Below are 26471 nucleotides of genomic sequence, written 5' to 3' on the forward strand. Positions count from 1 at the left end.
TGGACAATTAGTATAAAAGAATATATTTTCAGTATTTTTTTTGCATGCACTATAGCTCAGTATTTGGATTCATTTTATACAGTCTTTTTCGCTCGTCTTTATAATGTGTGCAATAATTATGACCTGACTGAAGTCAGGGCAGGAGAGCAGAGATTTGTTGACAGGGTACACTTTATTACAGCCAGGAGAGAGATACAGATGGAGGCAGCTGCATAAAAAACCTCCTCCAGCCTACATAGGAAAAGTGTGTAGCGCGCACAAATGTCACACCACACATAAATGTATAGCCGTACAAATAAGCTTTTGTGAAAACACACGGGAAAATAACAAACGCTTAGCCTAGCGCATACAACACGTAACACAACAAATCATTTCACACCAACGACTATGGGGGGAACAGAGGAATAAATACCATTAGTGTGATTGAGGACTGCAACAGGTGTGAATGGAACAAGACAAAACCAATGGATAATAGAGGAGTGGAGCGGCGATGGCTAGAAAGACGGTGACGTCGACCGCCGAATGCCGCCCGAACAAGGAGAGGAAGCCGACTTTGGCCGAAGTCGTGACAGTGAAATAGTCAATGATCCATTCATGATAGAAACCTGTGGAACCATACCAATACTGCACACAGCAGCTGGGGTCTGTTATCTGACATACTGGTCCATACTGTCAGACAACACACACAAGCACAAACACACACACACAGATGTTTCATATTACCAGGACATGATTCAGTCTTCAGTCTAAACCTGTTCTTAGTTGCCCAGCCTTCTGTCTGCTCTGTTCCCCACAGGCTCTCTCTCACTCACACACACCACACCACACACCACACACACACACACCACACACACACACACACTAAAATAGCAACACATTGGCAGCACTCGAATCCAACTAGCCCAAGCCTAATCAAGCATATTTATTTCACGTATTGTCAGTGTTGTGCCGGTGGAGCCGCTGTGGAATCAGCACATATTGATCGTGGATCCTGAGGATTGACCAGCCATTGAGCTGCTTCTCCTCTTTCTCGCTGCCTTCTTCATCTGCCCAGTGATGAGATCCTTCTATCCTGTGGTGATGGCAGCCATTTTGACCACTACCACACCTCAAAGTCAGACACCAAGCCCCACAGCACTAGGCTAGCTAGGCCACCTGTGTGTTGCTGTTTCAGATGAGACTATCTGAATAACAATAAGCTAGCTAAAGGAGTGACGGTGGCTGAAGTGGTCTCATCCATAGTCTCAGGGTTTTGCAGGCTGTGGATTTGTTTTGGGGAGACAGCCAGTCACATGATTGCATGTCCATCTGTTTTAAAAGCTCATTTGGCTGTCAGTGGTGGCTCTAAGAAGTGATGAGCTACCGTGGGCAGCCAGGTTTGGTGAATGGGTTGCCAAGTTTGGTAAGTTATTCTTCTCCGACGGGATGGGAGGCCTCTCCACCAATCATTAACGGTGAATGGCTGATCTCACGGCTCATTCGTCAGCGTGACATAGCGCTGTCCAGAAATGGGAGACATTCATTATCCGGTGGTGTTTGTGGGAGGGTGGAGGGTGTTTGCGTGTGAACATTCGAACACACACGTTACATAACGGAAACACATTAAGAGTACTCGTCCATTCCTGTCCTGTCCTAACATCACAACATCAAAGGTATTAGTCCTTTCATCAGGGCCAGTTTCCTAGCTGTTGTAGGTGTATTTCTTCTCTCCTCTCTAGCCCTTGTCTCTCTCTGTCTGTTTCCTTTCTTCAGCCTGTCTCTCTCTGTCTGTTTCTCTTGTCCTCTCGAGCTTATCTCTGTCTGTCCGTTTCTCCTCTCCAGCCTCTCTCTGTGTCTTTCTCCTCTCCAGCCTCTCTCTGTCTGACTGTTTCTCCTTTCCTCTCCAGCCTGTCTCTGTTTGTCTGTTTCTTCTCTCCAACCTGTCTCTGTATGTCTGTTTCTTCCCTCCAGCCTGTCTCTGTCTGTCTGTTTTCCTCTCCAGCCTGTCTCTGTTTGTCTGTTTTCTTCTCTCCAACCTGTCTCTGTTATGTCTGTTTTCTTCCCTCCAGCCTGTCTCTGTATGTCTGTTTCTCCTCTCCAGCCTCTCTCTGTGTCCTTTCTCCTCTCCAGCCTCTCTCTGTCTGACTGTTTCTCCTTTCCTCTCCAGCCTGTCTCTGTTTGTCCTGTTTCTTCTCTCCAACCTGTCTCTGTATGTCTGTTTCTTCCCTCCAGCCTGTCTCTATTTGTCTATTTCTCCTCTCCAGCCTGTCTCTGTATGTCTGTTTCTCCTCTCCAGCCTGTCTCTTTATGTCTGTTTCGCCTCTCCAGCCTGTCTCTATTTGTCTGATTCTCCTCTCCAGCCTGGCTCTGTATGTCTGTTTCTCCTCTCCAGCCTGTCTCTATTTGTCTGTTTCTCCTCTCCAGCCTGTCTATGTTTGTCTGTTTCTCCTCTCCAGCCTGTCTCTGTTTCTGTTTCTCCTCTCCAGCCTGTCTGTCTGTTTCTCGTCTCCAGCATGTCTCTGTATGTCTGTTTCTCCTCTCCAGCCTGTCTATGTTTGTCTGTTTCTCCTCTCCAGCCTGTCTATGTTTGTCTGTTTCTCCTCTCCAGCCTGTCTCTGTATGTCTGTTTCTCCTCTCCAGCCTGTCTGTCTGTCTGTTTCTCGTCTCCAGCCTGTCTCTATTTGTCTGTTTCTCCTCTCCAGCCTGTCTATGTTTGTCTGTTTCTCCTCTCCAGCCTGTCTATGTTTGTCTGTTTCTCCTCTCAGCCTGCTCTCTGTATGTCTGTTCTCCTCCCAGCCTGTCTCTGTATGTCCAGTTTCTCCTCTCCAGCCTGTCCTCTATTTGTCTGTTCTTCCTCTCAGCCGTCATGTTTGTTCTGTTCTCCTCTCCAGCCTGTCTCTGTATGTCTGTTTCTCCTCTCCAGCATGGCTCTGTTTCTGTTTTCTCCCAGCCTGTCTGTCTGTTTCTCCTCTCCAGCCTGGCTCTGTTTCTGTTTCTCCAGCCTGTATGTCTGTTTCTCCTCTCCAGCCTGTCTCTATTTGTCTGTTTCTCCTCTCCAGCCTGGCTCTGTTTCTGTTTCTCCAGCCTTTCTGTCTGTTTCTTCTCTCCAGCCTGGCTCTGTTTCTGTTTCTCCAGCCTTTCTGTCTGTTTCTTCTCTCCAGCCTGTCTCTGTATGTCTGTTTCTCCTCTCCAGCCTGTCTCTGTATGTCTGTTTCTCCTCTCCAGCCTGTCTCTGTATGTCTGTTTCTCCTCTCCAGCCTGTCTCTATTTGTCTGTTTCTCCTCTCCAGCCTGTCTCAATCTGTTTCTCCTCTCCAGCCTGTCTTGTATGTCTGTTTCTCCTCTCCAGCCTGTCTCTGTATGTCTGTTTCTCCTCTCCAGCCTGTCTCTATTTGTCTGTTTCTCCTCTCCAGCCTGTCTCAATCTGTTTCTCCTCTCCAGCCTGTCTCGATCTGTTTCTCCTCTCCAGCCTGTCTCGATCTGTTTCTCCTCTCCAGCCTGTCTCGATCTGTTTCTCCTCTCCAGCCTGTCTCTATTTGTTCTCCTCTCCAGCCTGTCTCGATCTGTTTCTCCTCTCCAGCCTGTCTCGATCTGTTTCTCCTCTCCAGCCTGTCTCGATCTGTTTCTCCTCTCCAGCCTGTCTCGATCTGTTTCTCCTCTCCAGCCTGTCTCGATCTGTTTCTCCTCTCCAGCCTGTCTCGATCTGTTTCTCCTCTCCAGCCTGTCTCGAACTCTCTTTTTCTTATTTTTCCACAAAACACAGGTAAAAGACATCATTCCTTGGAAAAATAAATAGTTTTAAAAATGGTCTTATATTTTCTCTGAAATTAGAATAGTGTACACTGAGTGTCCAAAACATTTAGAACAGCTTCCTAATATTGTGTTACTCCCCTGTTTTGCCCTCAGAACAGACGCAATTCTTTGGGGCATGGAGTCTACAAGGTGTTGCAAGCATTCCACGGGGAAGCTGTCCCATGTTGACTCCAATGCTTCCCACATGTCAAGTTGGCTGGATGTCCTTTGGGCGGTGGACTATTCTTGATACACACAGGAAACTGTTCAGCGTTAAAACAACAGCAGCGTTGCAGTTCTGACACACTCAAACCGTTGCGCCTGGCACCAAATAGCATACCCTTTCAAAGGCACTTAAATGTTTTGTCCGGCCTATTCACCCTCACAATCCAGGTCTCAATTGTCTCAAGGCTTAAAAAAATCCCTTTTTTTAGCTGGTCTCCTCCCCTTCGTCTACACTGATTGAAGTGGATTTAGCAAGAGACATCAGTAAGGGATCCTTAGCTTTCACCTGGATTCACCTGGTCAGTCTGTCATGGAAAGAGCATGTTTGTACACTCAGTGTATGTACTGTAGTCCATTGTGCAGACGGGAGGTACTCAAAACGCAACTGATCTCAAAGATCTATTCTATCACCCATGTACTGTAGGCAAGGTGTAGGAAGACTGCTGGCTCATCTACTTTCCAGACCACAAACCTGCAAAGGACCGCTTTACCCTCAGCCGTCCCGTCTAACTGCTTCCTTCCCTCCCTCCCTCCCTCTTAGAGACACCGTGTCCTCAGCCCTTCCACTCCCTCCTCTTAAATCCCAGAGTTAATGGAGACTTCATCAGAGTTTGTCCCGGCCCCCTAATAAAGTGTCAGGGTAATTAAAATACCATATTTCTAGCAGGAGCCTCCATGTTTCTCCAACTGTCTCTTTGTCTCTGCTGGAGGACATGATTAACCCAGTGGACGGTTGTACCAAAAGAGAGAGAGGGGGGAGACAACTGATTTATCCTCCACACAGTTTAGCTGGACCATCAATCAGGAAGCACCGACACAGCAGCTTAGCCAATCAGGAGAGAGCGACATACAGTAGAACAGGGCTGTGAAAACGGTCACCACAGCAGTAGCTTAATAGCGAAAACTATCAGGAAGTCATCTGGGCGACGTGTATAATGTTGCAACATGCACATCGCAGACGTTGGCTCTGTAGCCGACGTAGAAATGTTTTAAAAGTGAACCTTTTCAACAAGTATCCAGCGGGGAGACTGGCTGATACACTTGGTGTTGCTAAGTGAACACTGAACTGACCTTTCAATTTTATTTGGGGTATATCAGTACATTATTAATCAACTTAATATCAATTTAACAGTGTATTCTAGTGTTCTGTGTCTGTGTACATCAGCTAATGTACTGGCTTGTGTGTTTGTGTTCTGTTTCTCTTTCCATTTTGAAGAGAGTAGGCATGACTCTCGTTCGCAATTACACGCTGGATGTTGTATTACTTCAAGTTAAAAACATCTGCTCTCTCTCCCCAGTCCCCATCATTTGTGTGTGTGTGTGTGTGTGTGTGTGTGTGTGTGTGTGTGTGTGTGTGTGTGTGTGTGTGTGTGTGTGGTTCTAACCCGGTTCTATCTTTCTCCCCAGAACCCGTCAGTGCCATCTGCTGCTGGACGTGTTCAACTCAACAGAACATGAGCTGACGGTCAGCGCCAACAACAACCAGGACCTGGTGCTGCACGCCTCAGAGTGTCAGAGGTATGTGACCTTTAACCTGCCCATTCACAGGGAGCCAGTGGATAACAGTCCATTCCATGTTTTAAATGTACACACATTGTGGGCCAGGTTTCTCTTATGAACATGAGCACGTAAATGAATGATCGTATATGAACACAAACTCAAATCCAACCAGTCAGAGTCATATTTGTGAACGATATACACTGAGTGGACAAAACATTAGGAATACCTGCTCTTTGACCAGGTGAATCCAGGTGAAACCTATGATCCCTTATTGATGTCCCTTATTTATGAGACATGGATAGTGAATGAGTGCCATTCAGAGGGTGAATGGGCAAGACAAAATATTTATGTGCCTTTGAACGGGGTATGGTATTAGGTGCCAGGCGCACTGGTTTGTGTCAAGAACTGCAACGTTGCTGGGTTTTTCACACTCAACAGTTTCCCGTGTGTATCAAGAATGGTCCACCACCCAAAAGACATCCAGCCAACTTGACACAATTGTGGGAAGTATTGGAGTCAACATGGGTCAGCATCCCTGTGGAATGGTTTCTGCACCTTGTGGAGTCCATGGCCTGGCGAATTGAGGCTGTTCTGGGGGCAAAAAGTGGGGGGGGTGCAACTCAATATTAGGAAAGTGTTCTGGATGTTTTGTACACTGTGTATACTGTGACCAAGCCCATGTTGTGTGTGTGTGTATCATGTGACATATATAGCCTACATATAGCCTGCAGTGTATCTTCTGTCTTCAGGTGCTTTAAACAGCGTTCTAATAGCTGGAGTTGGGTTAATGAGACTGTAATGGCTAAGTATGGATTAGTGCCGACGGGTCAACACTGTCTTGTTGACCTAACCATGGTAGTTAGGTCCATTATTGACATCCCGCTCTGGGGTGTTTTACCGGGGGTCAATAACGACAGCCTCTGGAGCCGCCCTTTAAAGGGTTAGTTCACGAAAAATGTTTAAAATGACTTTGGTTTCCTTACCCTGTAAGAAGTCTATAGACAAGGTGAACTAACCAAATCACAGACTGCTGTCTTAATTTGGCCATAGACTGCTTACAGGGTAAAGAAACCAATTCATCATTTTGTGATTTGGGTGAACTATGCCTTTAACATCGTCCTTTACTAGATAACCTATACTTTCTAAATATGTCTATGGAGCTGCTCATGTCACTGGATTTTAGTTTGAGACAAGATATTGCTGTTGACTTTGAACACTAAGCGGGGGCTCAATCAGTAGCCAGCTGTATCTCTCAACACACAGACATGTCGGACATTTGTTTACAGTGAGAGCTGCTGTACGTCTTCAGATGGGATTATTCCTCTCCCTTTCCCTTCCCCCTCTCCATCTCTGAACCTCTCTCCCTGCCTCCATTCCTCTCCTCTCTTCCTGACCTCTTCTCTCCATCTCTGAACCTCTCTCCCTGCCTCCATTCCTCTCCTCTCTTCCTGACCTCTTCTCTCCATCTCTGAACCTCTCTCCCTGCCTCCATTCCTCTCCTCTCTTCCTGACCTCTTCTCTCCATCTCTGAACCTCTCTCCCTGCCTCCACTCCTCTCCTCTCTTCCTGACCTCTTCTCTCCATCTCTGAACCTCTCTCCCTGCCTCCATTCCTCTCCTCTCTTCCTGACCTCTTCTCTCCATCTCTGAACCTCTCTCCCTGCCTCCATTCCTCTCCTCTCTTCCTGAACTCTTCTCTCCATCTCTGAACCTCTCTCCCTGCCTCCATTCCTCTCCTCTCTTCCTGACCTCTTCTCTCCATCTCTGAACCTCTCTCCCTGCCTCCATTCCTCTCCTCTCTTCCTGACCTCTTCTCTCCATCTCTGAACCTCTCTCCCTGCCTCCATTCCTCTTTTCCTGACCTCTTCTCTCCATCTCTGAACCTCTCTCCCTGCCTCCATTCCTCTCCTCTCTTCGGCACACCGCCTGTTATTCCTCTGAACGAGTTATGACTCCTGTCACAGCTATCTCTGAGGAGCGTCCTTCCTCCTGCTATGAATGCGGGTGGGGAGGTGTGTGTGTGTGTGTGTGGGGAGTGTGTGTGTACACCATGTGTGTGACCCACAAGCCTTCCTCTACAGGAGAGGAATGTTCTCTTACTGCCTGCATCTGAGACAACACAGGCTGGTGTGGGGCTGTTCTTTTCAGCCACACAGCCAAATAGCGGAGTATTCTCACACTATCCTTCTGTAGGACTATTGGAAAATTTCTCTAGAAATGGTTAACTAGCATGTTTATCTTTCTTATTCTCTACATGGCTGGTTCATAAGTTAGGTCCATTTTGCTGTTGCAAAGATAGAGGAAGGTTTCCTAACTTTTCCAGGAAAGTGACAGTAAGACTTTGGACCGCCCTGTTCTCCTGTCTATGGTACAGCAATAACACGTTAGGAATGATGAACCCACTGCCTTCGGAGAGGTCTTGTCAAGAGGTCGGGCTGTCTTTTAAAGACTTTTAATTCAAAGTGTGCATGTGAGCCGGTTACAGGCAGGTCAGCAGTTCATTTTTAATCACTGGTATTACAGCCGCAGTGGAGACAAAGAGCTCTGAATCCTGCCTGAGCTTCAATACATTAGAACAGGAAAACACTCTCAGTCAACTGAAGCCCTGGTTTCTATAATATATGAAGGTAAATGGTCCGTATTATATTTAATACAGTTTATTATCAACGTCTTTGATTTTTGTTTGTTTTTATAATTGTCAAGGTTTTTCTCTCTGTTTTTTGGGTTATTAACAAAAACACTCAATCTGTTTAAATAGTGCTATTGTATATGTTTAAAGTTACCCTGGAAATCTTTATTTACAGAAATACAACTCGAGCGCGGCTGCTCGTGTGTGTGTGTGTGTGTGTGTGTGTGTGTGCGTGCGTGCGTGCGTGCGTGCGTGCATGCGTGCGCGGCTGCTTGTGTGAGTGTGCGCGGCTGCTCGTGTGAGTGTGCGCGGCTGCTCGTGTGTGTGTGTGTGTGTTTGAGTTCATCGAAGAAGGAAAGAGGTCTGGTTGCTTTCATCTTCTCCCATCTTCCAACGCTCAGCCTTCCAGATCTTTACCACTCGTTCCTGTTCATTACAGCTGAAAGACAGACGAGAGGTGCAGGAGATATGAATGAAAATGACCCCTCTGATGTTTGGAAGCCCTAGAAAGCTCAAACACCGACCTCTGTCAGCCTCTTCAACCAAAGCCCCTTTTGTCTCTCTCTCTCTCTTTGTGTATGAGCACCATGGGGGAGGGAGAATAGAGAGAGCAGGACTTGTCTATTGTAGATTGGTTGTTTTGTCTTGATTTGAATGGGCAGCCACAATGTTATTCATGACTTTAATGAAATTCACAGCATGGGATCTCAAGGGATCATAACCCACAGTTAAAATTAGACAACTTTTATGCGGACCTGAATAAAGCTAAATAAACCAATGTAGGGGGGGACAGGTGACATTCTTGTCGATGAAATACACGTTGCCGGTTTATTAGGTACACCTTCTAGTACCGGGTCGGACCCCCCTTTGCCTCCAGAACAGCCTGAAGTCTTCGGGGCATGGAAACGTTGCTTAATTGGTATCAAGGGAGCTAACGTGCCAGGAAAACATCCCCACACCATTACACCACCGCCACCAGCCTGTCCAGTTGACACCAGGCAGGATGGGGCCATGGACTCATGCTGCTTACGCCAAATCCTGACTCTGCCATCAGCATGACGCAAGAGGATCCGGTATTCATCGGACCAGGATGTTTTTCCACTCGCCAATTGTTCAGTGTTGGTGATGGCGTGCCCACTGGAGCCGCTTCTTCTTGTTTGTAGCTGATAGGAGTGGAACCTGGTGAGGTCCTCTGCTGCTTGAGCCCATCCGTGATGAGGACCAACGAGTTGTGGGTTCTGAGATCCTGTTGGGCATACCACTTTGTTGTATTTGCCTGTTTGTGGCCCGTCTCTTAGCTTGCACGACTCTTGCCATTCTCCTTCGACCTCTCTCATCAACGAGCTGTTTTCATCCACAGGACTGCCGCTGACTGGATGTGTTTTGTTTGTCACACCATTCTCTGTAAATCCTAGACACTGCCATTCCTGAATAGCTCAGGAGGCCACACATTTCTGACGTGCTGGAAGCAGCACAACTGGCACTCACAATCATACTGCGCTCAGTCGCTTAGGTCACTCGTTTTGTCAATTCAAACGTTCAATCAATCAGTAACTGGAATACCTTGATTACTGTCTGCCTGCTTTATATAGCACGCCACGTCCACGTGACTCACTGTCTGTAGGAGTGAAATGTGTGCCCTAGTCCTAAAGAAGCCCCAATACTAATGAATCTGGAGAAGAGGAGCCAACAGCCATTCTCCCTTAGTTGATTGTTGTTCTCCACACTGACTTCCTAGAGTGTGTGTGCTGTGCCGTGTGTTTGTGTGCATGTGCAGGTGCCGTGTGTGAGTTGAGCCCCTGAAGTATCAGTTTAATCTGTAACTGACTGCCAGACAGAAAAGATCCCCGAGGGCCTTATTTTTATATCTCTGTCTGTTCTGTGTGAACAAAAGCTCAGGGTGAACGTCCTTCACTGGAGTATCTCATGATAGTCTCCATAATGTCCTTTTAAGGTTTTTTGCTCCATTCATCCTGCAGGCTGCTGTTATTTCCTGCATGGCCTGAAGCCTCTGTCTGAATCACAGGTCTTTCCTGAGGTTTTGTTCTTTCAGCTCTGTAGTGGTGGCCCATTGAGTTGCTCGGTCTGTTTACAGACATGGGTGATGGAGAACGTTGAAATAACATCCCATTGAGCAGCCATCTGAAATGAATCTTTCCCCACTTACTGCCTGATGACGTTTTCACTCAGGGCCCCCATTCCAGCATTGGGGAACATCCTGTGCCCCCCCTTCCTTATTTCCTGCAAAGAAAATATTGCAGTTTTAAAGCTTAACCGAAAGGTTGCTAGATCGAGTCCCCGAGCTGACAAGCTAAAAATCTGTCTTTCTGACCCTGAACAAGGCAGTTAACCCACTGTTCCTAGGCCGTCGTTGTAAATAAGAATTTGTTCTTAACTGACTTGCCTAGTTAAATAAAGGTTAAATAAAAAATGTAAAATGCATATTGCCATGTCGTATGTGTTTTCATGTGATATTTGAGTGACAAAAAAATTACAATTTCTATGGGCTAAAAAAAAATGTTGAAAAAGGTTAGTTGACTTGGGCTAGTTGATCTGGACATCTGTGACAAATTATAAATGACAAACATGACAAGAGGAACTGATGATGCACTACCCAATGTTGAAATTGTATCTCAATAGTAAGTTGAAAGCCACACTGAATTTCTTAAAAATAATTATATATACAGTACCAGTCAGAAGTTTGGACACAACTACTCATTCAAGTTTTTTTTTTAGTTTTTTTTTTTACTATATTCTACATTGTAGAATAATAGTGAAGACATCAAAACTATGAAATAACATATTTGGAATCATGTAGTAACCAAAAAACTGTTAAACAAATCTTAATATATTTTATAGTTTAGATTCTTCAAGGTAGCCACCCTTTGCCTTGATGACAGTTTTGCACATTTGGCATTCTCTCAACCAGCTTTATGAGGTAGACACCTGGAATGCATTTCAATTAACAAGTGCGCCTTGTTAACTTGTGGAATTTCTTTCCCTAATGCATTTGAGCCAATCAGTTGTGTTGTGACAAGGTAAGGGTGGTATACAAAAGATAGCCCTATTTGGTAAAAGACTAAGTCCATATTATGGCAAGAACAGCTCAAATTAGCAAAGAGAAACAACAGTCCATCATTAATTTAAGACATGAGGGTCAGTCAATCTGGAAAATTTCAAGACCTTTGAAAGTTTCTTCAAGTGCAGTCGCAAAACCCATCATGCATTATGATGAAACTGGCTCTCATGAGGACCGCCAGACCCAGAGTTAACTTTGCTGCAGAGGATAAGTTCATTAGAGTTAACCGCACCTCAGATTGCAGGCCAAATAAATGCTTCACAGAGTTCAAGTAACGGACACATCTCAACATCAACTGTTCAGAGGAGACTGCATGAATCAGGCCTTCATTGTCAAATTGCTGTAAAGAAACCACTACTAAAGGACACCAATAAGAAGAAGAGACTTGCTTCGGCCAAGAAACACGAGCAACGGACATTAGACCGGTGGAACTCTGTCCTTTGGTCTGATGATTCCAAATGTCTTTTTCTTTCTAAGGGGTGGATCAGCTTAATATTGCGGAAAGAATGTTGCTTCCATCAATGTAATTGTCTGCATCATTTCCAATCCCCCATATATTTTTGGGATAAATATACACTGCTCAAAAAAATAAAGGGAACACTTAAACAACACAATGTAACTCCAAGTCAATCACACTTCTGTGAAATCAAACTGTCCACTTAGGAAGCAACACTGATTGACAATACATTTCACATGCTGTTGTGCAAATGGAATAGACAACAGGTGGAAATTATAGGCAATTAGCAAGACACGCCCAATAAAGGAGTGGTTCTGCAGGTGGGGACCACAGACCACTTCTCAGTTCCTATGCTTCCTGGCTGATGTTTTGGTCACTTTTGAATGCTGGCGGTGCTTTCACTCTAGTGGTAGCATGAGACGAAGTCTACAACCCACACAAGTGGCTCAGGTAGTGCAGCTCATCCAGGATGGCACATCAATGCGAGCTGTGGCAAGAAGGTTTGCTGTGTCTGTCAGCGTAGTGTCCAGAGCATAGAGGCGCTACCAGGAGACAGGCCAGTACATCAGGAGACGTGGAGGAGGCCGTAGGAGGGCAACAACCCAGCAGCAGGACCACTACCTCCGCCTTTGTGCAAGGAGGAGCAGGAGAAGCACTGCCAGAGCCCTGCAAAATGACCTCCAGCAGGCCACAAATGTGCATGTGTCTGCTCAAACGGTCAGAAACAGACTCCATGAGGGTGGTATGAGGGCCCAACGTCCACAGGTGGGGGTTGTGCTTACAGCCCAACACCGTGCAGGACGTTTGGCATTTGCCAGAGAACACCAAGATTGGCAAATTCGCCACTGGCGCCCTGTGCTCTTCACAGATGAAAGCAGGTTCACACTGAGCACGTGACAGACGTGACAGAGTCTGGAGACGCCGTGGAAAACGTTCTCCTGCCTGCAACATCCTCCAGCATGACCGGTTTGGCGGTGGGTCAGTCATGGTGTGGGGTGGCATTTCTTTGGGGGGCAGCACAGCCCTCCATGTGCTCGCCAGAGGTAGCCTGACTGCCATTAGGTACCGAGATGAGATCCTCAGACCCCTTGTGAGACCATATGCTGGTGCGGTTGGCCCTGGGTTCCTCCAAATGCAAGACAATGCTAGACCTCATGTGGCTGGAGTGTGTCAGCAGTTCCTGCAAGAGGAAGGCATTGATGCTATGGACTGGCCCGCCCGTTCCCCAGACCTGAATCCAATTGAGCACATCTGGGACATCATGTCTCGCTCCATCCACCAACGCCTTGTTGCACCACAGACTGTCCAGGAGTTGGCGGATGCTTTAGTCCAGGTCTGGGAGGAGATCCCTCAGGAGACCATCCGCCACCTCATCAGGAGCATGCCCAGGCGTTGTAGGGAGGTCATACAGGCACGTGGAGGCCACACACACTACTGAGCCTCATTTTGACTTGTTTTAAGGACATTACATCAAAGTTGGATCAGCCCGTAGTGTGGTTTTCCACTTTAATTTTGAGTGTGACTCCAAATCCAGACCTCCATGGGTTGATAAATTGGATTTCCATTGATTATTTTTGTGTGGTTTTGTTGTCAGCACATTCAACTATGTAAAGAAAAAAGTATTTAATAAGATTAGTTCTTTCATTCAGATCTAGGATGTGTTGTTTAAGTGTTCCCTTTATTTTTTTGAGCAGTATATATATCCATATACATACACACATGCATACATATATACATATACATACTTTTTATAGAATATACCTTTATTATTCCCCGCAAACCCTACCACCCTTCCCCCAATTGTAGTAAACCAATAAACAGTTATGCTTCTACCTTCAGTTTATATATCTTTACACATTTTAAAGACACAATTTATTTTACAATAGTTATATTTTGTTTGTTTTTAGTTCTTCCTCTGTTTCTGATGTCCATCCAGTTTGATTTATATTTGTAACTGTGCTATTTCACAAAAGTTATACATTTTACAGACCCCAAATGTTTTACGTTGGTTATCTTGTTATTAGTCCCACCCTTCAGCTCCATTCAACCCCTCCCATCTATCTCTCAACATCATCCATTTTGGATTTCTATTTGCCATATATTTTTCAACTGTGCAGTGGTGCTTCACAAAAGTATTGAACCTTTCTATTCTCATAGCTTCTACAGATTGTAAATTAAAATAAACATTTTTGCTAAAATAATTATTATATTATTGATTGATTGATTATGGCTTTTCAAATCACACAGTATTGCTATCTGCAGCGTTAGTTCTAGGCAAATGTTGCAATTCTCCAGCCATTCCTGGACCTGTGACCAAAAACGAGCTACATATGGACAATACCAAAATAAATGATCTAATGACTCTGCCTCCTCACAGCAGAATCTGCAGAGCTGGGAAGATTGTATCCACCATATATATAACATTCTATTGGTTGCAAGAATTTTGTATAGTAATTTAAATGGAAAAATTTGAAGTTTTGAATCCGGCGTTGTTTTGCGTATCAATTCATAAACCGTATGCCATGGAATGGGTACATCGAAAATCTCTTCCCAACTATTTTGCAATTTATATGGCACAGCTGTCAGTTTTTTGGTCCTTAAATGAAATTGGTATATATTTTTACTTATCACACTTTTTTTAACCATTTATGTTCTTTAATACGGGGCCGACATACAAGTTCCTTACTTTTTCCCCCTTCTACTTGCCTCTTCCATTTTTTGGGGTAGAGCAGACATTTCCATATGTCTGTGTTAGCTGTATGTGTGACATAACTTCACCAGTCCTATTTATGATATCATTCACTAAAATTATACCTTTTTTAAACATTTCTTCGAAAATACGTTTTTTTTATCAAGTAGTATATTTGAGTTTAACCACACTATTTGTTGTATTATTTGTTCTGTCTTTTCAGGTGGATTAAACTGAAATTGCAACCAACTTTCTAAGGCTTGTTTAAAAAATAACGATATTTTGGAGATTATTTCCTTTTCAAACAACTGAAAATGAGCAGGTGTAATCTGAATAAAGGGAAAAGGGCCCTTCTTGAACATAGGGTGAGACATTCTTACCAATTTACTAGAGAATCAGTTTGGATTTAAGTATAACTTTTGTATGACTGATGCCTTTAGTGAGAAGTCTAATGCTTTAATATTTAACAATTTCTGCCCTCCAAATTCATATTCGTTATATAAATAGGCCCTTTTAATTTTGTCTGGCTTACCGTTCCAAATAAAATTGAATATCTTTTGTTCATATCATTTAAAAAGCAGGTCACTAGGTGTAGGCAAAACCATAAGCAAATAGGTAAACTGTGATATGACTAAAGAGTTAATCAGGATGATTTTTCCACAAATAGACAGGTATTTGTCTTTCCATGGTAGCAAGATCTTATCTAGTTTTGCTAACTTTCTCTAAAAATGTATTGGAGTGAGATCATTTCTTTCTTTTGCAATTTGTATACCGAGTATGTCCACATCTCTTTCAGACCATTTAATTGGTAAACTACATGATAATGTAAAATTAGCATGTTTTAGAGATCCAATACGTAATACATAATTTGGTTTTAATCCAGAGAGGATAGCAAAAGTATCTAGATCCTCTATGAGGCCGTGGAGAGATTCTAATTGTGGTTTTAAAAGAAAACATGAATCATCAGCGTACAATAACACCTTCATTTTTAAGCCACAGATTTCTAATCCCTTAATATTATTGTTTGATCTAATTTTAGCAGCTAACATTTTGATGGCAATAATAAATAGATATGCCGATAGTGGACAACCTTGTTTTACTCCTCTAGATAGTTTAAAACTTTCTGAGATGTAGCCATTATTTACTATTTTACACCTAGGGTTACAATACATAATGTTAACCCATTTTATAAGAGATACCCCAAAATTAAAATATTCTAGGCATTTATATATAAACTCCAGTCGTACTTTATCAAAATCCTTTTCACAATCAGCTATGAAAACCAGGCCTGGTGTCCCCGATATTTCATAGTATTCTATTGTTTCCAGTACTTGTCTTATATTATCTCCAATGTATCGTCCATGTAAAAACCTGTCTGATTAGGATGAATAATATCTGACAATGCTTTTGTAGTTCTATGCGCCAAGCATTTTGCTAGGATTTTTGCATCACAACACTTTTTAAATGGACTGGATCTTTAAATATACTATTTGAGTCCTGTTTCAGTAATAATGATATCAGACCTTGTTGCGTGTCTGATAATCTACCATTTATATAGGAGTGGTTAAAACATGCTAATAATGGTCCTCTGAGTATATCAAAAAAAGTTTTGTATACTTCCACTGGTATGCCATCCAGCCCTGGAGTTTTCCCAGCCTTAAATGCCTCAATTGCATCAAGCAGTTCCTCCTCTCTAATTTGGTCTTCACATGAGTCTTTCTGTACTGATGTTAATTTTACATTATTATTAGGGGAAAAATCCATACAGTTAGTTTCAGTTAGTGAAGATGGAGGAGACTGAAACGAAAACATATTCTTAAAGTACTTTACTTCCTTTTTCAAAATATCATTCGGTGAATCATGCGTGACTCCATCATTTGTAACAAGTTTTAATAAAAAGTTTTGGTAGCATTTCTATATTGAAGATTGAAAAAGAATTTGGTGCATTTTTCCCCATAGTCCATCCAGTTCGCTTTATTTTTATAATATATTACACTGGATCTTTCTTGAATAAGTTCCTCCATTTCTTTTTGTTTTTCCTCTAACTTATTCTGTGCCTCTATGGTACAGTTTTTATTGCTATCTAACTGTACTGTTAGTCCTTCAATTTCCTTTATTAATATGGACTCTTTGATCTAAATTGCTTTTGTTTTATAGATGAGTACTGAATTGCATGGCCTCTAAAGGCACACTTAAGTGTCCCATACAATAAGGGGATCTGCTGTACCTATGTTATGTCTGAAAAAGTCAGTTATAAATTCTTCTGTCCTAGTTCTAAACAATTTATCATCTAGTAGTCTTTGATTAAATTTCCAATATCCTCGTCCACATGGAAATTCTGTAAGAGTAATATATATGCCAATTATGTGATGATCCGACCGCATTCTGTCCCCATCAACACTTTTTTAACTTTTGGTGCCAGAGAGAATGGCATAAGAAAGTAGTCAAGATGACTAGCTTGATTAAGCCTCCGCCATGTATATCTCACTAGATCAGGGTATTTAAGTCTCCATATATCCACTAATTCCAATATATCCATGACATTCATGATTTCCTTAAGTGCCTGAGGGTGATAGTTTGTAGTGTGATTTCCTTTCAGGTCCATAGAGGTATTTAAGATCGTATTAAAATCTCCCACCATAATAATGGAGTGTAGTGTTGCTTGTAGAGTTGATACATTCTTATATATATTTTCAAAAAAGCTTGGATCATCATTATTTGGACCGTATAGATTAATAAGCCATATCTGTTTATTGTCCAATAACATATTTGAAATAATCCATCTACCTTGATGATCTGTTTGGACAATTTGCACATTTGTATCAAAATTACTGTTAATTAAAACCATCACCCCTTTTGAATTTCTTTGCCCATGGGAGAAATATATTTCACCCACCCAGTTCTTTTTCCACAAAACTTCATGTAAAATTGTTGAATGAGTTTCCTGTAAACAATAGATATATTCCTTCTCTTTTAGCCAGGTAAATACTGATCGTCTTTTCTTATTATCTGCTAGGCCATTACAATTGTAACTGGCTATACTTATTTCACCACTTACCATAATGAGACATAACTTTAAATTCTATTTATGAAAATATATGTTTGTAAACGTACCATTAAAAAGTAACATGATGATTGAGTGTCAATATAGCTGTACCATGATATTTGCATTGCTACTAAGTAAACCTCCAATTGGTCCCCACTATTCCACCCTCTAAAAGCCCTCCTCATCCCAAGTTGGGTTGTCATCCCAATGCCCGGCAGACCACCCCCGACCCCCTGTATTCCATAGCCCTGAAAAGACTGGGATCCATCCTTCGAAAAGAGCACACAGTGCCGTTTACAGAACAGAAGTAGATCAGATGCATTTCCATCGCCCTTACCTCGATTTGTATTATATATAGCCATCAAAAAAATATATATATATTTTAAGAATCCTGTTTCTTATTTTCCATAATTAGCTATTAATATTTGTAGGCAATTTATGAAAAGGGTTTTACCTCTCACCAGTCTCGCCATTATCAAAATTACATTATTGCAAGCAATTATTATATTAGCAAACAATTGTTGTGAATCATCCTCAGTTGTCCCTAACATCTTTTCTCCTTTGCAACAGTTGTGCGATACACACATACACTCATACACACTCAACTCTTTCCCCCCACACAACCATAGGCTCACATTCTCAACAGTTGCACCATCCCAGAGCCCAACTCAAGAAAGGTCTTGATTTACAAATGCATTTACAGTTGCAGCTGTATGAGAAGGCCTGCAAGACCGTGCAAAAAATGGGCAGAAATGGAGAGATTTTATTAACCATTGTCATGACCTAGATGATGGAAGTCAAATGTACACCTTTTCTCTGAAACACCCACAACACGATCCCCCGTATTGGCCATATTCCCAAGCATCTCCATGCAGTCAGACTTTTGATTTTGTGCCACCATGGCCACAATAATATACCCCCTCTCTGAATGTCCGAGTGTGACCCCCTCCCCATGGGTTACTATCTTCGTGATACGCAGAGTAGGTGAATGTATGATCTCTGCATGTGTGGTTCCAACCGTGAAGCATGGAGGAGGAGGTGTGGGGGTGCTTTGCTGGTGACACTGTTAGTGATTTATTTACAATTCAAGGCACACTTAACCAGCATAGCTACCACAGCATTCTGCAGTGATATGCCATCCCATTATTTGTTTTTCAACAGGGCAATAACCCAAAACACACCTCCAGGCGGTGTAAGGGCTATTTGACCAAGAAGGAGATGAGTTTGGGATGAGTTGGACCGCAGAGTGAAGGAAAAACAGCCAACAAGTGCTCAGCATATGTGGGAACTCCTTCAAGACTGTTGGAAAAGCATTCCTCATGAAGCTGGTTGAGCAAATGCCAAGATTGTGCAAAGCTGTCATCAAGTCAAAGGGTGGCTACTTTGAAGAATCTAAAATATATTTTGATATGTTTAACAGTATTTTGGTTACTACATGATTCCATATGTGTTATTTCATAATTTCGATGTCTTTACTATTATTCTATAATGTAGAAAATAGTAAACATAAAGAAAAACTCTTGAATGAATAGGTGTATCCAAACTTTTGACTGGTACTGTATATTTTATTTTATTGGATGGGGACCCCCATGCCGACCCCTCAGAGGGAGGGGCCCGCCCCACAGTTTGGGAACCACTGGTTTAAAAGACACTAGGCTAGTTTGCAAATGCATTATTATCAGCCTATGTTTTAGCCTTTTTTCATTACAGACATGAACGTTTTGCCAGCATGTGCTTCCTGTAACCATTATCTATTTTCTTCCACGCATGGGATGGCGGGTCGCATATGTTCTGTGTCATCCAGTTGATCCATCCAGTAGCTTCTTCTGGCCGACACCCCCCCCCCCCCCCCCCCGCAGATGTGTCGCCTAGAGTGTTCTGGGTAGGGGCTGTGACACATAGCTTAGAGAGAGATTTGTGACCTGTTGCCACAAGAAAAGAAAAGGGCAACCAGTGGCACACAAACACCATTTTAAATACAACCTATATTTATGTTTATTTATTTTCCCTTTCATACTTCAACTATTTGCACGTTGTTATAACACTGTACATAGGCAATAATATACATTTGAAATGCCTATATTCTTTAAAAAAATTGTGAGTGTAATATTTAATGTACATTTTTTGTTTATTTGTGAGAGACCCCCCCCCCCAGGAACACTGCAGTGACTCAGACTTCTTTTTGTTTAAAAAAGCTATCCTGAGCATCTTACAAGAAGCAATAATATTATTCAACCATTTCCTTTGCCATAGTATTACAATTCTCTGTGCTCTGCAATATCTATCTGCTGAGGAGAGCGGGACTATGGTTTCTGTGTGTGTGTGTGTGTGTGTGTGTGTGTGTGTGTGTGTGTGTGTGTGTGTGTGTGTGTGTGTGTGTGTGTGTGTGTAGGGTTTTGGTGTTTCCTCTGTGACAGAGATGAGACCTGATTGTTCTCCGAGGTTCACTTCCTACTAGGGAGGGTCTCTTAACATCCAGGGTCGAAACACCTCAGTGATGCTGTGAGGAGAAATGTTTTTTTTCCTAAACATGTTTAGTTTGGGTCCATCTGTGGACTTCACATTCATTATGGACATGTAATGGTATTTTTTATAGATGCTTCCCCCTCCCTAACTAGCTCCCTTAAGGACAAGGAATGGGTTTAGTTATGGGAACGTCTAGATCCCTGCTCACTCACCCATATTGTCTAGATCTGTGTGTGTGTGTGTTGTGTGTGGGTGCGAGCGAGCGAGATAGCATCAAAATGTACGTTGAGAAATATATAGTATAGGTGCTGTAATAGCAAAACACATTAAAGGGAAATTTCCAAATGTTTCAACGTCTCCAGCACCACCCCATCATCAACATGGGAAAATGGCGCGTTTCTATGTTGTTATAGTAAAAAAAAGAGAAAGATAAGAGCTTCCAATGACATCATCAACCAATTAGTAGGCAATGCCTACTCACAATTGGTCAAAACCGCACGATGCACACCGATGAGGTCATCGGAAGCACTAATCTTCCTCTATGTTTTTAGTACAAAACATAGAAATGCACAATGTTCACATATGTTGATGTTGGGGTGGTGCTGGAGAGGATGAATATGAAGTTGAAAAATTGTGAAGTTTCCCTTTAAGAATCCTATTATATTTTTGTTTTGGCTTCTGAACCTTCTAAACAGTCTGTTAGTTTACCCTCAGGCCAGGCAACATATATTTTTAACTCTAATCCCATTCATTCACAGCCATAATCTCATATAGTTGAAACCATGACAGAGGCTTTATCATTAGATCCTCCAAGCCACTAGATAATTTACTAATGAAGCGAATAATTCACCAGATTTCAACATCGTACAGTATGTTCTCAGAGCTTTGTTTGTCTGCATAGAGAGAAACCCTGTGCCCTATACTGTCCCTCCCTGTACACTCTGCATCGACTGAATTTAAATAGCATCTTGATCAATGCATTAGCAGATTCCTGCACTGAGGCATATCCATACTGTATATCCATACTGTAATTGTTTGTATAGATCTGTCTCTACAGCAGCCAATCCGACAGGTAGGTGTGTGTGTGTGTGTGTGTGTGTGTGTGTGTGTGTGTGTGTGTGTGTGTGTGTGTGTGTGTGTGTGTGTGTGTGTGTGTGTGTGTGTGTGTGTGTGTGTGTGTCAGTGTCAGAAAGAGCAGGACCGTTATTGATGGAGGTGGAGTCGGTGCTGAGGCTGTTGCTGGTAACCGGGGGTTACGGGGAGTCAGCCACATGCAGTCTATAAATAGCGTGTTGCTCTCACCTGCCTCCGCACACCCTGCCTCCGCACACCCTGCCTCCGCACAGCCCGCCTTCGCACAGCCCGCCTCCGCACAGCCCGCCTCCACTCTCAGCACATGAGCTCAAGCATGTGAGCTAAAAATAGAACACTGGGCTCAGAAACACTCAGTCACACCACACACACACACACACACACACACACACACACACACACACACACAGCTCTGTATTTTCTCTCTTCCTCTCAGTTTGTCCCCAGTGCGATCACTGGCTGTTAGAGCTGCAGCAGCGCTTTGATAAAAACACTTTTTTCACTGCTTCTCTCTCTCTTTTTTCTCTCCCACTCCCACCCTCTTTCTCTCTTGCTCTCTCTCTCTAATGGATTCCTATGCAGGTTAAGATTAACTATTTTGCGCTGCTGTTTGAATAATCAAAGGAAAATATAGACATGCTGTGTGTGTGTGGATAATTCTAATTTGTAACATTTGTAGGTCTAAACTGGGAGAAACAGCCGACATAATTGCGTGATGAGATTATGATATACATCTGTCTGTGAGTGAAAAGGGGGATTGTAGTTGTCGGGTTCCTTTTTTCCCCTCTCTTCTTCTTACCCACTCCCATGATGTAACGCTACACAGTGTGTGTATGTGCATGCGTGCGTGTGTGTGTCCCTCCCTGCATCTGTGTTTTTTCTCTTTCCATGTTGGAGCTCCAAGCCCGAGGTATTCAGACGAACCGACACTTACCGCAATCAGAGGATTCACAGCATCTCAGAGCAGGCCTGAAATGGACACAATCTAATGTGGTTATCAAATCATGTGCTCTTTGTTGGTCTGAGGCGTCACACCGTTTAAACACATCGTGGTCATTCCACAGAGATCTGTCTCCGATCAGGACCATGTTATAACACCCATAAAGTAGACCTGGCTGTTAAAGATGGCTACAGGCCACCCTTGTGAGTGTGTGTGTGTTTATACGCATGTTTGAATTGGATATTCGTTTTTTGCATATCCCAACTCCCCCTGAGACACCCAATGGCGATTCTGGAGCAATTAGGGTTAAATGCCTTGCTCATCTGCAGATTCTTCACCTTGTCGGCTCGGGGATTTGAACTGTGCTGATATTTATAGTATAGAAATATACACTGACTATACAAAACATTAGGAATATTGAGTTGCACCCCATTTGCCTGCAGAACAGCCTCAATTCGTTGGGGCATGGACTCTACAAGGTGTCGAAACCGTTACACAGGGATGCTGGCCCATGTTGACTCCAATGCTTCCAACAGTTGTGTCAAGTTGGCTGGATGTCCTTTCGATGGTGGACCATTCCCAGCAACATTGCAGTTCTTGACACTCTCAAACAGGTGTGCCTGGCACCTACTACCATACTCCATTCAAAGGCACTTAAATATTTTGTCTTACCCATTTATTATTTGAATGCACACGTACACAATCCATGTCTCAAATGTCTCAAGGCTTAAAAATCTTTCTTTAACCTCTCTCCTCCCCTTCATCTACACTGATTGAAGCAGAGTTTAACAAGTGACATCAACAAGGGATCATAGCTTTCACCTGGTCAGTCTATGTCATGAAAAGAGCAGTTCCTAATGTTTTGTACACTCAATGTACACTGCTCAAAAAAATAAAGGGAACACTTAAACAACACAATGTAACTCCAAGTCAATCACACTTCTGTGAAATCCAACTGTCCACTTAGGAAGCAACACTGATTGACAATAAATTTCACATGCTGTTGTGCAAATGGAATAGACAACAGGTGGAAATTATAGACAATAAACAAGACACCCCCAATAAAGGAGTGGTTCAGCAGGTGGTGATCACAGACCACTCTCAGTTCCTATGCTTCCCTGCTGATGTTTTGGTCACTTTTGAATGCTGGCGGTGCTTTCACTCTAGTGGTAGCATGAGACGGAGTCTACAACCCACACAAGTGGCTCAGGTAGTGCAGCTCATCCAGGATGGCACATCAATGCGAGCTGTGGCAAGAAGGTTTGCTGTGTCTGTCAGCGTAGTGTCCAGAGCATGGAGGCGCTACCAGGAGACAGGCCAGTACATCAGGAGACGTGGAGGAGGCCGTAGGAGGGCAACAACCCAGCAGCAGGACCGCTACCTCCGCCATTGTGCAAGGAGGAGCAGGAGGAGCACTGCCAGAGCCCTGCAAAATGACCTCCAGCAGGCCACAAATGTGCATGTGTCTGCTCAAACGGTCAGAAACAGACTCCAGGAGGGTGGTATGAGGGCCCGACGTCCACAGGTGGGGGTTGTGCTTACAGCCCAACACTGTGCAGGACGTTTGGCATTTGCCAGAGAACACCAAGATTGGCAAATTCGCTACAGGCGCCCTGTGCTCTTCACAGATGAAAGCAGGTTCACACTGAGCACGTGACAGACGTGACAGAGTCTGGAGATGCCGTGGAGAACGTTCTGCTGCCTGCAACATCCTCCAGCATGACCGGTTTGGCGGTGGGTCAGTCATGGTGTGGGGTGGCATTTCTTTGGGGGGCCGCACAGCCCTCCATGTGCTCGCCAGAGGTAGCCTGACTGCCATTAGGTACCGAGATGAGATCCTCAGACCCCTTGTGAGACCATATGCTGGTGCGGTTGGCCCTGGGTTCCTCCTAATGCAAGACAATGCTAGACCTCATGTGGCTGGAGTGTGTCAGCAGTTCCTGCAAGAGGAAGGCATTGATGCTATGGACTGGCCCGCCCGTTCCCCAGACCTGAATCCAATTGAGCACATCTGGGACATCATGTCTCGCTCCCTCCACCAACGCCACGTTGCACCACAGACTGTCCAGGAGTTGGCGGATGCTTTAGTCCAGGTCTGGGAGGAGATCCCTCAGGAGACCATCCGCCACCTCATCAGGAGCATGCCCAGGCGTTGTAGGGAGGTCATACAGGCACGTGGAGGCCACACACACTACTGAGCCTCATTTTGACTTGTTTTAAGGACATTACATCAAAGTTGGATCAGCCTGTAATGTGGTTTTCCACTTGAATTTTGAGTGTGACTACAAATCCAGACCTCCATGGGTTGATAAATTGGATTTCCATTGATTATTTTTGTGTGATTTTGTTGTCAGCACATTCAACTATGTAAAGAAAAAAGTATTTAATAAGATTATTTCTTTCATTCAGATCTAGGATGTGTTGTTTAAGTGTTCCCTTAATTTTTTTGAGCAGTATATATTTATATTTATACCTACACAGATGAACTAGTGTCGTGGAAATTCGTAACCATGTGAGAGAGACTTTATCATTTCTTCAAACAATCATATTTATTTAATATTGATTAATTATTGCCATAATGAAGCTGGTCGATCCCACACTCTTGAGCGTTAAAAAAACAGGGGTCTTATATAGTAGACCTAAAAATGCTTAGTCATGGCTGGTTCCACCCCTCCCTTGGCTTAGTGTCTCAGAAGCAAAGGTGATTAGAAACAATCACAGGTCTGTTCTGTTATTTTTTATAAATCTCTCACCCGTCACACCATGTCCTTGACGATAAGCCCAGACGAGCCTGCAGGGATCTCAAGAGGGGAACCATCCCTTTACATGTCATTAGTAGTTATGAATACCTCTCACTATGTGTTAAGCATATAGTTGTTAATTATTCATATTCAACACTAGCTACCTGTGTCACAACATATTCTCTTGGGCATCGTTCCCTGGCCCAGTCACACCAAAACCATTGCTTTTAAAGTTCTCACGGTGTTCACATTTCCCCATATGCAATTAGTATTGCAGGGTGATGTTCACCTTGAATGGAGGCAGGAGGAGGCTTAAACCCGTTCAAATGTTAATTATCTTCCTGTATTAATAAAATATAAGTTTCATGTGCTCTCTCTCTCCCAGGTGACATGCATGAACAGACCCTTGCTTGAACTTGCTCTGAACTGTTTCTCTTCTTATCTTATCCACCTCTCGTCCTGCTCCTCTCCTCTTCTCGCCTCTATTTTTCCTCCTCTACAATCATCACCTCCCCTGCTCTCCTCTTCTCTCCTCTATTCCTCCTGGAGGGGTGTAGGGTGGTGGTCTGAGGGTTGGATGGGGTGAAGGGAGGGTGATATGGTCTGGAGGTGGAGGGAGGTAGTGGAGGGTGAAGGGTGAAGGGAGGGTGATATGGTCTGGAGGGGGTGTGGCGAGGGTGCTGTGGAGGGAGGTAGAGGGGGTGAAGGGAGGGTGATATGGTGTGGAGGTGGAGGTGGAGGGAGGTAGTGGAGGGTGAAGGGAGGGTGATATGATCTGGAGGTAGAGGGGGTGAAGGGAGGGTGATTGGAGGTGGAGGGAGATAGAGGGGGGTGAAGGGAGGGTTATATGATCTGGAGGTGGAGGGAGGTAGAGGGGGGTGAAGGGAGGGTGATATGATCTGGAGGTGGAGGGAGGTAGAGGGGGTGAAGGGAGGGTGATATGGTCTGGAGGTGGAGGGAGGTAGAGGGGGGTGAAGGGAGGGTTATATGATCTGGAGGTGGAGGGAGGTAGAGGGGGGTGAAGGGAGGGTGATATGATCTGGAGGTGGAGGGAGGTAGAGGGGGTGAAGGGAGGGTGATATGATCTGGAGGTGGAGGGAGGTTGAGGGGGGTGAAGGGAGGGTGATATGGTCTGGAGGTGGAGGGAGGTAGAGGGGGGTGAAGGGAGGGTTATATGATCTGGAGGTGGAGGGAGGTAGAGGGGGGTGAAGGGAGGGTGATATGGTCTGGAGGTGGAGGGAAGTAGAGGGGGGTGAAGGGAGGGTAATATGGTCTGGAGGTAGAGGGGGGTGAAGGGAGGGTGATATGATCTGGAGGTGGAGGGAGGTAGAGGGGGTGAAGGGAGGGTGATATGGTCTGGAGGTGGAGGGAGGCAGAGGGGGTGAAGGGAGGGTGATATGGTCTGGAGGTGGAGGGAGGTAGAGGGGGTGAAGGGAGGGTGATATGATCTGGAGGTGGAGGGAGGTAGAGGGGGGTGAAGGGAGGGTGATATGTTCTAGAGGTGGAGGGAGGTAGAGGGGGTGAAGGGAGGGTGATATGGTCTGGAGGTGGAGGGAGGTAGAGGGGGTGAAGGGAGGGTGGTATGGTCTGGAGGTGGAGGGAGGTAGAGGGGGGTGAAGGGAGGGTGATATGATCTGGAGGTGGAGGGAGGTAGAGGGGGTGAAGGGAGTGTGATATGATCTGGAGGTGGAGGGAGGTAGAGGGGGGTGAAGGGAGGGTGATATGGTCTGGAGGTGGAGGGAGGTAGAGGGGGGTGAAGGGAGGGTGATATGGTCTGGAGGTGGAGGGAGGTAGAGGGGGTGAAGGGAGGGTGATATGATAGGGAGGTAGAGGGGGGT

General features: G+C 44.2%; 1 protein-coding gene across 1 annotated transcript in view; it reads left to right on the top strand.

The window, feature by feature from the left end:
- The first annotated feature begins 1556 nt into the window (after positions 1-1556).
- Positions 1557-26471, top strand: part of LOC115175746 (trafficking protein particle complex subunit 9-like) — a 43473-nt gene continuing 18558 nt past the window's right edge. The window contains exons 1-2 of the mRNA XM_029735215.1: positions 1557-1652; positions 5403-5513. The gene's annotated coding sequence lies outside the window, so the exon portion shown is untranslated. The remainder of the gene's footprint in view (positions 1653-5402; positions 5514-26471) is intronic.

Source organism: Salmo trutta, chromosome 36, assembly GCF_901001165.1.
Source record: "Salmo trutta chromosome 36, fSalTru1.1, whole genome shotgun sequence".
Taxonomy (NCBI): domain Eukaryota; kingdom Metazoa; phylum Chordata; class Actinopteri; order Salmoniformes; family Salmonidae; genus Salmo; species Salmo trutta.